Below are 13377 nucleotides of genomic sequence, written 5' to 3' on the forward strand. Positions count from 1 at the left end.
CATGGGGAGAGAACGGAAAAAGGACCAAGGCGCTCTGTTTCCTCCACCTTTTCTTCTAGCTGACCATTCACCTCTAGGCTGAAGTAATATTGTGATTTGTGAGTGACCCAGACCTCACTCTTAAACAACTGCATTGACTATAGTATGCCACCACTGCTTGTGTACAAGTGCTGCAATGGTGAGCTGCATACACATGGTACATACTCCTTTCTTCCCATGGTGTCTGTATTGCTAGAAGTTGGCCAGAAATACCTACTTATAGGTTAGAAGGCAGATGCCAGGTAAGTTGAAGGGGAGGAATGGTGGCAAGTTTCCTCTTTGGGGTGGATATCTTCTGCCTGAGTAACAGCCAAAGATATGTAGGGTTGTATTCTGCTTGCAGGTAAGTGATGTCCTGTCTGCTGAAGTCAATGGGAAAACAATCCTATATACATGAATGGAAGTAGAATGGGATATAGCCATCTAAAGTAATCAGCTTTGCTTAAACCCCATTTCATGTAGTGGATACATTTGAGGAAGTGTGGCTTATAGATCAAAGGGGCACTAACTGGCTAGTTGAGCATGAGGAAATAGAATTCTACAGAAAAAGAGTGGGGTACCTTCCCCAGGAGAAAATACTGGGTATGCTAAAGGGCTCTTTAATTTAGCAGCTAAAGGCATAACAAGAATCAATGGATGGAAGCTAAAGCTACAACAACTCAAACTGGAAATAAGGAGCTCATTTTTTAAGTGAAGGTGATTAACCATTGAAACAAACTACACAAGGAAGTGGTGGATTCTCCAAATAAATACTGGATGCCTTTCTGGAAAGTCTAGTTAAGCCCAATACAAGGCCTATTATGGGCTCAGTAATAGAGATAAATTGAGTTAATGAGCTGTGAGCTATAAGGTCAAACTAGGTCTAATAGTCCCTTCTCTTTAAATTCTACATAACTGTTAACATTTCAAATCAGGATTTATTTCAAGTCACATGTAACACAAAACAATGACAGTCTTCAAGCTTTACATAAGTACTATTACCTTCACTCTGACAATCAGACCAAACCAATTTTCCAAACTAAAATCATTGGGTGTGGTTAAAACATGGATTTATAGTGGAAGCTGGTTTCAGCCTTTATTAGCCTCTAGAAAAGGTCTACATTAAATAAGTTAAATGCATTTAAATAATGTAAAATAGATTAGTTATACTGGATTAACCCTCAACATTGGTTTAGCTTGCATCAGTAATGATCAATTTAAGCTAAGCTAGGCAAGAGTTAAGAGGTGTGTCTTCATTAGAGATTTGAACTTAAAAGATTTAAAATTTAGGTAAACCTGTGCAACTTTAATATGGACAACACCTAGTGGATCTCTATATTGTATTTAATACTGAATAGCTAGAGGGACACTTCAAAAAGGTGCCTCTGTGGGCAATCTGCAAAGCCCCTGATACTTCATTATTACCCATAGGAGATGACTGCCCCACTGGGTGAAGAAATTATTTTCTTCCACAACACCTTCAAGCATGTTAGTAACTTACATATTGTTTCAAAATATAAATGAGCTTGCATTTGGGAGTGATGCTCCCTACCAGATCTACTTTAAATATCTCTCCAGGCAGGGAGTACATAATGTAGAAAGGCAATTTAAATTAACAGTACACTTTTTGGTCTATTTCTAGACACACCACAGGTACAGGCTTTGGAACTCCCCCTTTGTGTTGTAGCCTAAATCTACTGACATCAAGGCAAACTGCAAGGCCCATTTATTGGGGCTTTTGAAGAGCAAAAGACACCATGAGGGTGAATTTGTGAATAAGGCAGGTTATGTTACTGGTTTGATTTTTTTAGTTATTTTCAGATTTTGAGGAGTCTACTGGTGGTTTGACTATTTTGAGAATTTATCCCAGGGGTCTTTAGATTATGCAGTATGGTCCACATTCTGATCAGTAAGCCATAGCACATGTAGTGCTAGAGTTTTACCAGAAACAAAAAATTTTCACTGGTTTAACAGGTAGAAACACTGATGTAAAAGTATGTGTACTTTAAATAGTTTTTGTTCAACAAATGCAGAGCTGCATTGAAAAGTGACTTAAAATGTTCTGCTTAAAGTTAGATTACTAGGAGCAGGTCTACACTACAGCCCAGATTGACGCTCTGCGATCGATCCACTGGTGGTTAATTTGGCCGGTCTAGTGAAGACCCTCCTAATCAAACAGCAGATCGCTCTCCAGTCGATCCCTGTACTCTACCCCCGACGAGAAGAGTAAGGTAAGTTGACGGGAGAGTTTCTCCCATCGACCCCCCGTGATGTAGATCCCACAGTAGCAGTAACTCGACCTTAGGTACATTGACTCCAGCTACATTATTCACGTAGCTGGAGTTGTATAGTGTAGGTCGACTTACCACCATAGTGTAGACATAGCCTATGGCATGAAAAATTTCAAACTATAAAACAATGTCACATACACATGTCCATTCCAGTGTAGGTGCATGTGTGCTCTGAGCACAGTTGCTGGAATTTTTTTCCCTAGTGATTATCAGTGACCTCTGGTGTTGCACACTCAAAGCGCTGATATAAAGAGCCCCACCAACCCTTCAGTTCCTTCTTACCATCTGTGATGATTGCTGGAACCCTTTTTTGCTCAGACAGTCCTTAGTGTAAATAGTTATTGTAGTTGGTAGTTTAATAATTTTTAGAACTTAGATAGTTTGACACCTCCACGCTTAGCTAGCAGGGTTGTCTGCTTCCCCAGTGCTGGGACATGCCTCGGTCACCGGGTTTTAAGTCCTGCGTGCCTCCTGTGGTAAGTCTATGAGTGAGCATGCATTCAAGTTGTCTCAAGTGCTTGGGGGAAGCTCTTAGGAAAGACCGTTGCCAAGTCTGTAGGGACTTCAGATCCCAGAACCAAAAAGGACCAAGCAGCAAGACTGCAAGTTATCCTCATGGAAGCAGCCTTAAAACCTGCCTCAGCTGTGCTGAGACTCGACACTGAGCACCTCAGCCTTGGTGCAGAGCACTCCTCCCATGACTTGGGATTCTTGGCACTGATAGGCATGCGGGAAGACAAAGCAGCAGCACCATAAATATCAAGAGAAGATTTGCTCCCTGGTGCCAAAGGCAAAAGGAGACTGGGATAGAATGAGACCCATGTCAGGCCTCTTTTCTCCCCTGGCACCACAACATCAGGTGCCTGCAATCCTGGTGCTGTTGCAAACACCATGGACTTCAGCACAGGAGCCGCCTCATCAGGGCAGACAGCGTACCAACCAGTTTGTGGTACCGTCAACTCCTGAGGCACCTTCTCACCCTATTGGTACCAGCATCCCCAGAAGGTCAATACTTAACTCTCTCCTGCGTGGTGGCACCGGTAGTGCCATCTCCAAGACTTCACTCAGTGCCACGGCCACCATCTTGGGGGGAAAAGCCCCGTTGACAGCCTCAGGATCTCCACCCCAGGGCCTATCTCTGGCAACAAGGAGTACGACACCGCCCTGGTCTCGGCCTCACAGCTCAGCTTCCTTGTCAGATTTGGAGGTGGGATCTTATTCTCCTCATCACCACAGTGGAGCTCACTGCTCCCTGGGCTATTCCTGTTCCACCATGGCTCAGAGGACAGCAATTCCATGGGGACCAGCAGCTATGCAGTGGCCATTTTGGAACTCTTGGGGGGGTTCCCCAACATAGGGCACCTCAACACAATCACACTCTTGTCTGAGGCTAGGGCACCCTTGTACTGTGCCAAGACACCACTGATCTGGGCTTCGGTACCGAGCCTTAGGAAGAAACCCCACAGGCCCCTGCAGACAGCAAGGAACCAATGGAGGATCCTCAGCCCATTACAGACTCCTCCTCCTCGCAAGGCAAGGCCGTAGTGGCACCAGGGGTCTCCCTGTCATAGACAATCATTTTCATACAGTTACATCCCTGATAAGGTCCCTCCAGGCTCATCCGATCATGACAGTGTGAAAGTGTCTGAGCCTCTTGGGCCACAGGGCATCATGCACATATATAGTGCAACATGTGAGGCTACATCTCAGACCTCCCCAAGCCTAGCTAGCCACAGTATACTCCCCCTATCATCTGGACTCAGTGCTCATGGTGCCTGCCAGAGCTCACTGACATGGTGGCTGAACCACCACATGGTATGTTCAAGGGTACCCTTCTCAAGGCATCACTCATTGTTCTCTGTAGCATCTAACGCATCAGCCCTCAACTGGGGAGCCCATCTAGGGTCCCTCAGGGCCCCTGGTCCCAAGAGCTCTCTCTCCACATCAGTGCCAGGGAGCTCAGGGCAGTTTGTCTAGCCTGCCAGACATTTTTACCCTCACATTACGAGCAAGACTGTTGTGGTTCTAATGGACAATACAACAGCCAGGGTCTACATAGGCAGGACAGCATGTGTTCTTCCCCTATGTCAAGAAGCAGTCCACCTGTGGGAGCTCTGCATTGCTCATTCCATCAGCTTGAAAGCATCCTACCTACTGGGAACACAGAACCAGCTGGCAGATCACCTCAGCATGTTTTTCTCCTCTCACAAGTGGTCTCTCTGACTGGACATTATGAGGGACAACTTCCAAGGGTGGGGGGCTCCCCTTATAGACTTATTTGCCACCTGCAACAACAGGAAATGCCATCAGTTCTGCTCGCTGCAAGTTCAGAGCACAAGGTCCCTCACCATGGACAAGACACCTGTATTATGCATTTCCTCCTACCCTAATTCACAAGGTTCTGATGAAGATCAAGTGAGGTCATTCTCATAGGCCCAGCATGACTCAGGCATCATTGGCTCACCACCCTCTGAGGTCTCTCAGTGAAGGCACTGCTATGGCTTCTGCTGCAGCTGGACCTGGTCCGCTGTTCCACCCGAACCTCAGCTCTCTTCATCTGATGGCCTGGAAGGTCCATGGCTTAATCTGGAGGACCAAGCTTGCTGGGGGCAGGCCCATGAGATCCTACTGGGCAGAAGAACGCCCTCCACCAGGGCCACGGTCTTGCAAAATGGAAGCGCTTCTCCACCTGGTGCTCCCAACAGCAAATTTCACCCTTGCAGTCCTCCCTGCAGCTCATTTTAGAGTACCTCCTACTGCTGAAACAACAAGATCTAGCTGTCTCTTCAGTCAGGGTTCACCTAGCAGCCATCTGTTTTCCATCCCAAGGTTGACAACCAACCAGTTTTTTCATGAGATGATCTGTTTTCTTAAAGGCCTGAAGACGGTGTACCCCAGGGTTACAGATCCAGTCCCTCCCTGGGACCTGAACCTCATCCTGTCAAAACTTATGGGGTCCATTTGAGCCCCTAGCAAAGTGTGTGCTGTTGGCCACTTTCCAGAAAAGGGGTATCCCTTCAGCCAGAAGATTCTCAGAGATCCAGGCCCTCACATCGGAGCCCCCATATACGGTCTTCTTCAAGGACAAAGCTCAGTTATGATGGTGGTCTCACAATTCTAGTGCAATCAAGCAATCTTCCTACTGCTGTTCTACCCTAAATCACATGTGAACAGAGAGGAACAGAGCCTTCACTCTTCAGCTGTTAGGAGGGCCCTGGCTTTCTACATACATAGAACAAATCTACTCAACTGTTTACAACAGCAGAAAGAATAAGGGTCTCCTCATCTCCACACAGAGAATCTCATCTTGGATTAGTTCTTGCATCCGGGTGTTTTATGAACTCATGGGCATCTCGCCGCCCTCCCCCCCTCCCCCAGCTAATCTGATGTCTCACTCCACAAGGTCTCAAGCCTCCTCTACTGCTTTCCTAGCACAAGTCCTGATTCAGGACAGCTGCAGGGTAGCAACCTGGTTGTTAGTCCATGTTTGCAATGCACTATGCCATTACCCAGCAGGCTAGAGACGATGTTGGCTTTGGCCATGCAGTATTGCAGTCAGCCTGCCCTTGAACTCTGAATCCACCTCCTGTACAACTGCTTGTGAGTTACCTACATTGGAATGGACATGTACAAGCAATCAAAGAAGGGAAAAAGTTACTAACCTTCCCATAACTGTTGTTCTTTGAGCTATGTTGCACATGTCCATTCCAAAACCCTCCCTCCATTTCCATTTATTGGAATGGACATGTGCAACATAGCTCAAAGGGGAGCTGGTAACCCACAAGCCGTTGTACAAGCTTGTGAGTTACCTACATTGGAATGGACATGTACAAGCAATCAAAGGGCCCTTTATACCAGCGCTATGAGCACGGGACACCAGAGATGCTGGAGACAACCCAATGGATACCACTAGGGGGAAAAATTCCAGCAAGTGTGCTCGGGATGTGCACACTCCTACATTGGAATGGACAGTGCAACACATTTCGAAGAACAGTTACAGAAAGGTTAGTAACTTATTTCTCTTGGTGTCTTAAAACTCCTGCAAAGTTCCCAGATTTGCCAAAAACCTATCCTATGGAAACACAATCCCCTTTTTCAGACTCAAATGGAGACAAAGGCAAGAAGTTTGGATCCCATCTGAATTACAGAAACCATTTTAGAGAAGAGTAGCCCCAAATTGTAGCACTTATGTCACACAAGTTAACCAGAAGGAAGGCCTAGTCATTAAGCAGCATTTGAAATGGCTTTTTGTATCAGCCACCTATGTCATGGAATACTCAAAATACTTTTAAACTATGGTTGTAGTTTGTGGAAGTTTATGCCCTGATAGCACCTACCATATTCTAGACTTGTCAGGACTGATTACTGAAAAAAACTGACAGAAGGCACACCTGTTTAATACACACAAACCAGTTTTTTGCTTCGGCATGCTTGGCTCTGGTCTTTCATCAACAATGCAACACTTTGAAGGTCACTTTCCCTTGCAAGTCATTCTGTATTAGTTTGCTCAGACACTCAGCGAGAACATGGATTGTCTCCACCCTTGCTTTGCCCATCTCAGTAACTTCTCTTAAACATAAAATAACCAAATACCACATCATGATTCAAGACAGAAGTGAAAAACAGATAAACTACTAGCTACTACAAGATGGAAAGGTAATACCTTATGTGTTACCTTAGCAATTCTCTTTACTTCTTTGGCTTGGTTTACCCATCATTAAGACTACAAGCACGTTACGGAAATTGCAGAAGACAGGGATTTCATGACACTTTGACACTGGGGCTCTATAGCAGCCCAGCCACCACGGCAGTGGAGGGACTCCTGCAACTCCTAGCCACCCTGGGTAGTGGCACTCTCCCCCAGCCCTGCAGTGCAACGGGGAATCCCACGGAGCTCCCCAGCCCCAGTGGGCAGCAGGGGACCTTGCAGTCCCCAATTGCCGCAGGGGAACCCTGAGCCCTTCAAGGTGGGGGGATTCCCCCCCCCAGCTCCTAGCCCCATGGTCAGGGGTCTCTCCCAGCCACTGCATGCAGTGGAGCAGGGTGCTGGACCCTCCTCGCCCCATTTTGTCAGATGTTTTTAGTAAGTCAGGTCACAGCTTCCATGAATTTTTTGTTCATTGCCTGTGACCTGTCCCTGACTTTTACTAAAAATATCCATGACAAAATCATAGCCTTAACCATAATATATATATATATATATAAAATAAATTAAAAAAAAAAAATACACACACACACCCCTACCTACCTCCCTCCCAGGGGTGTTTTGAGGCTTAATATATTTGTGACGCCTTTTGAGATTCTCATATGAGAAGTACATTATACATTAGAGAAACCAAATAAAAACTACATTTTGGAAATTAGCTAATACTGCATCCACATTTGGGTCACAGGAAGTTTAAAGGTATTAGACACTTGTGATTTATCTTCAGTCATAGGGAAATAAAGAAAAAGCATTGAGACCAGACAGAACACTAAATATTGAATTTTAGATAATTTTCAAGAATGATGGAATATTTATCTAGAGTTCCATAATGTTTTTACTCATCACATTGTCTAGAAAGGTCAAATTACAGTACATGTGCGTGTATAGATATATAGAGAATAGGATGGGTAGTGGAAATAATGTACTAAGAAAATTTTTAGCGGAAGTGGGAGAGATGGTTCAAGTCCCATTTTGTTCTGTCTATGCATCAGTGACCAAAGAAAGCAACATCCCATTTAAAAAAACCAAACTACAATGCAGCCCTGAGTGCTATTAAATAGAGATGGTTACAAAAAAATTCAGGACTTTTGATCAAGATTGAAGTACTTATTTTCATTTGTTCTAACAATTTGACACACAAATTTAGAAAGGAATATGATCTTAAAGAGGTCATGCACCAAACAAATTTGAGGGAAAGGATCTGGTGAGTGTGATGCATAAAACAAAAACCCCAATAAAACACACAGTATAACACACAACAGCAGTTCTTGTATTATAAAAAACTGCTGATGTCATATTTGGAACAACGTCCCCAATGCTACTTCTCTTACATTAGAGGTCAGGAGATAAATCTGTGTGGTCCTTCATGTCCACTCAGTCACCCACAGAAAAGAGTTTAAACAAATTAAGTAACTGCCTCACCAACACTTCGGTGAATGCAGTCTTTCAGCCTAGAAGGAAACCAGACTTCTTGTGCTGGTGGTTTTGGCTAGTAGATTACCAGTTACATCACCTTGTAAAGAGTGACATGGAGCCGATAATGTTGGACTCCTTTAACATTCAGAAGCCAAGAAAGCTCATGCAGCCAGAGCCATATAGTGTTTTCTGTTTCTTATAGTTTGTCACTACATTTAACTAATCTAATCCAGACGCATTGCACTACAGTCAATAAATTGTATATTTACTTACCTACCAGTAGGACTAATACTCCTAGACTTGTGATAATGTAGAACAGCAGACAACTGTTACAATTGCTGCTACTCTCCAATGAATAGCACACGTTCAGAAAACTTTGAGGCCCTGGGAAGTCTTCATGGAGATAGTCTCATGAAGTATTATGACACTAAATTTGACCAAGTGTTCCCAGGTGAGCTCAGCTATGCAGTAGGCACTTGAGTGACCACCTTAAGTTGGGGAAAAAAGCCTATCCTTTATCCCATCAACCAGCTAAAAACTTATCTAGGACTTTGCCATAACAAATGTCCCGTCCCTTTCTCCAAATTTAAATAAGCTAATAAAATAACAATTTATAGTAATATTGACATGCAACAAAGTCCTTTAATGACTAAGATGTACTGTAAAATCAGGACTGAAAGCTTAAAAAAAAAAAAAGTCAGCTTCCTTTGCCCTGTGTCTGAACACAGATCTGGCAAATTTACACTAGAAGTTTTAATCAGATTGGTCAAAAAAAAGCATTATACAAAATTAGTTCTGCATGGTAGGACAGAGGTTTTCAGTGGCCTAATTTTGGTATCTCATCACAAAGTTGTGGGGAACCAAGATAGCTGTATGCCTTCTCCCCGCTTTGTTTTCTCCCTGCCTCACACACACAAAAAAAGATCTTTAGCAAGATTCTCTTATGCTTTACCAGAGTGCCATGCAGAACAAATGACTAGAAAATAACTTGTCATTTTTATTTGGCAGGCAGTCAGTGAGTAAAGCACTTCAATGCAGAAGCTTGGCACTAGAAATCCTGGCTCAGCTGCTGGAGCTGGTCCTCTCTCTGACTTGAAATCAGTTAAAGCAGCTGCTCATAGCCAGCAAAGATGGCTGGTTAGCAGTTTTGAGCCCCAATTCAAAAAAATGTAGCCAGACCCCTATGCTCATACTGAGCTGGTTACAGAATTAAGAACCAAGTCATCTATGCTTCACATTTATGCAAACAAAACAAAATCTGACAGTTTTCAGATTATAGAGCATTTTGAGAAATGGTAATTCATTTTTCTTATTTTGTATATATATTTCTAATACCTGCTTCTGATGGGGTTTAAAGCAAGCATCATCCTCTTCATTAAGTCCTCACAAATGTGTTTATGAATGTAATTAATTTTGGTATGAAAGGAGCACTATCAGCTTGAGACTTGGTGAATTCAGAAAACGTTCATACCTATTTTTATGTAGGCACCAACCTGGGTCTCCATTTCTACATATGGTACACTTTTAATTTTTTTTTCTCCTATTGCTTTGTAAAAAGCATACACAAATATAACTGACTGGCTAAACAAGGAAAGAGTGAAACAGACTATAAGTACTGACAAATGCACAAAGTGACAAACTGGAAAAGAAAAAATAGGTTTTAGTAATAGTAATTGTGAGAGACGTATAGAATAGCAGGTAATATTTTCAGACAGAAGTTTAATATAAAATTGGTAGTGTTGCTTTAAGAGAAGACTTCTGTAATTTGAAGTTCTAATGTCATCCTGTTATCACAGTCTAGCAACAATAGCAATTTTGCTTCTTTTAGATTTGTAGTGTTTACAGGGACATTCAGGTAAAAGTAAAACAAGGAACTGTAACTTTTAATTACCTATATTAAAATTATTAAAATAGTTTCTCCTTTCACTGTTATTTACTTTTTGCATTTCTCAGCTTAGACAATGGAAGTATTTTAGTCCATTTCACTTTCAGGAGCTCAGGAATGTGCAGGATGCACACAGGACAGGACATTTATTTTTAAAACAGTCTTCATTCTAAACAAGTTCTTGGTAAGGTACTGATCTGAAGACTTGTAAAAAGCTTTTTTACATAACCTAAGTTTTGAGTGAAGTTGGACTTAACCATGCTTCTTTTAAAAACCACAATAGTAACAGGCCTGTACAACCCCCTTTTAACAAAAACAAACTTGAATTTTAAAACGAAGAAGTATACTTTAAAATGCCCTGTTATTGGAGTGTTTATAAACCAGAAGTGTTAAGCAGCACAGGTTTCTAATTTCTTCTTAAAACTACCCTGTGAATTTTGGAACAGATCTGCACAAGCTGGTGTGGAACTATAAGAGCTCATACTCTCAATTCTTTCCAACTATCTCAGCAGAGAAAGACCCCATGAACACAACTGCAGGTAGTACAATACTTTAGATAGTAAACAGTTGCCTTTAACATGCTGATAGGAACTGTGTGTATTATGTTCATTTATATCATATTCCATAAAAACTGCATTATTGCTGTAGAACATTTCAAGTTTACCAACACCCAGTACAACCAAACCAACCTTTTATATATGCACTTGCCCATCTTCAATATCATTAATACGTAATATTGAAGTTTGTTTTGTTTCCTTTAACAACCAAATTTAAAGCCTTGAAAACATGTTAACATCTTTGTTTTGAAAACTTATTTTGCACAATATCATTAAGTCATCACATGCATTTTACTTTAGCTTTCAGATCATATTGCTAAAAAACTGCACCAATATCAGAACAGTGCAAATCATATTTAATTTTAAAAGTTATAATGGCTTGAGTTCATAATTATTAAAAAGAACACTGTCAAGATTCTGGTAGTTTTGCTTACTCACCATTGCTTACATTCCATTCAAACAAAAACACTTCCTTGTCAATTTTAACACTTTCCAATATTTTCCCTCTGTACTTTAATTAGAGCTGAAATGGATGGATATTTGTCCACAATTTCAACTTACATAGTGCCTTAGTGTCATATCTTCTTTGCCCACAAGCACCAATTGTTAACACAATTCTGAAAATAGAAGGTTTTCAGTTTTTCCAACAGAGAGGGGGAAAAAAAGAGTAGCACTTGAGACCACAAAAGCATTTTTCAATGTTTCAGCAATGGAGAGATTTAAGTGATTTAGAAATTGGAGGATTTCACCTCTTCCCCAGCCCCCAATTCATTAAACCCAATTTGTGATTTACTATAATAGTGATACAAACACCCTGACAGTGTTCCTTATAAAACCATATATGACAGTAAAAGTGCCAGTAGGCATGGCAACCTCTTTTGAAGGGAGCATTAACTCCTTGACACTGGGAATTGCCAGCACCAAGGATTACATTGCAATTCAAAATTATACTTAAGGGTACATGTATTTAGCAAACCCACTTTCCATAAGCCTAATATTTTATCAATATGTGAAGTTTTAGAAGCCGATTCATCATCATACTTTTATGCTCAAATTTGAGACAAAAAATACTTTCTTTAGCATGGGCAGTTTACGAAACTGGCAGCAAATGCCTCATTAAGCATTGACTACTCAATTTACCATCATCCACTTATGTTTAAGGTTCATAACTGGCAAGGCACATTTACATATTCCAATGAATACTTGACAATTTTAAATTACACTTCATGTCCCAGCTATCCCAGTAATTGACATACAACATACTAAAATGGTTTATTAAGGTAACAAAAAATTCAATTAATGTGAAACATACAGGCTATTGGCAACCACTATTCTAAAAATTATGTAAATACAAGTAAACATACTGAAATGTGTGCGATTCTAAGTTTTTAAACCAGAAGATCTCTGTACTAACACACATTTATATTAATGACACATAAAAAAAATAAAAACTTTATTACAAAAATAAGTTACACTCGCCTCCAGCTTACAGTATAAAACAATTTTATTTGCAGGAATGCAAAATGATTGTTTGCCATGAGCATTTTCAACATATGACATATCTAATTTTTTAATAAAATTTGCATTTACTGGGGGAAACTGGTGTGTATAAAACCTTAATTAGGTATAAGCTTCAATTTTCATTGTGGTGCCTATGGGTATGTAATATAACTGCAGTATCCCTTTGGGAAAGGGGATAAGGGAAGCTCATTATGTCAAGTCCAAGTTAAATCATAATTTCACTTGTCTTTACCTACACGAGTTTGGACTTAACAAGGGGTTTTTTTTTGTTTGTTTATTTTTTGGAAAGGTGATTCAATAGAGGATGCTTCACCACTGAACACTCACTGTCATCAAGGTGCTTTAGAAAATTAAAAACATAGCACAAATGATTGTACTCTACTCTACAGGTTATCATGATCTGCATAAGAGAAATGGAAAGCTGATCCACATGTTTTTACAGCGATCAGCAATAAGAAATGCACTAATGAAAACATACCTTTTACCTAAAAAGCTAAACTACAGCCATATACTATTTTCTATGATTTATGAAAAACTTCAAAATATCCAAATGTCAGGCTTCACTGTACAGTTGTCAGTTTTAGTCTGACCTTTTATAAAGGGACACTGCAGTATTTAGTACAAGTTGCTGATGCACTTTTTTGAACATCTGATGTCTTACAAAAGTAACATCTTGCTAAACTATTATACATCCAAATAACTACAATATCTGAAGAAGCAAGGCTGCTTTTTCAGCCACAAAATACGACAAAAGCAAGGCCTGTTACGATGGTCATGAGGAAATCTTACAAAGCCTCTGAAACTAAAGGCAACTAAGAATGTTACATTTGGTATATTATCTTACCCTCATATCATATTAAACAAGCCTTGCTTTTATCTACAAAGATTTTCTATGTACAGTACAGACAGGGTATAGTTCAATCCTCTGCTACTGAGGTAGTTAACCAACCCTTTAAAAAAGGTTCTGAAAAGAACCACTATCTG

The 13377-nt window shown here is 41.0% G+C and overlaps 1 protein-coding gene across 5 annotated transcripts in view; it reads right to left on the bottom strand.

Annotated features, from left to right (window-relative positions):
* Positions 1-12362: 12362 nt before the first annotated feature.
* SYNCRIP (synaptotagmin binding cytoplasmic RNA interacting protein) overlaps positions 12363-13377 on the bottom strand; it is a 34693-nt gene continuing 33678 nt past the window's right edge. For all 5 annotated transcript variants that reach the window (XM_065401963.1, XM_065401962.1, XM_065401961.1 and 2 more), the window contains exon 12: positions 12363-13377. This exon is cut by the window's right edge. The gene's annotated coding sequence lies outside the window, so the exon portion shown is untranslated.

Source organism: Emys orbicularis, chromosome 3 (genome assembly GCF_028017835.1).
Source record: "Emys orbicularis isolate rEmyOrb1 chromosome 3, rEmyOrb1.hap1, whole genome shotgun sequence".
Taxonomy (NCBI): domain Eukaryota; kingdom Metazoa; phylum Chordata; order Testudines; family Emydidae; genus Emys; species Emys orbicularis.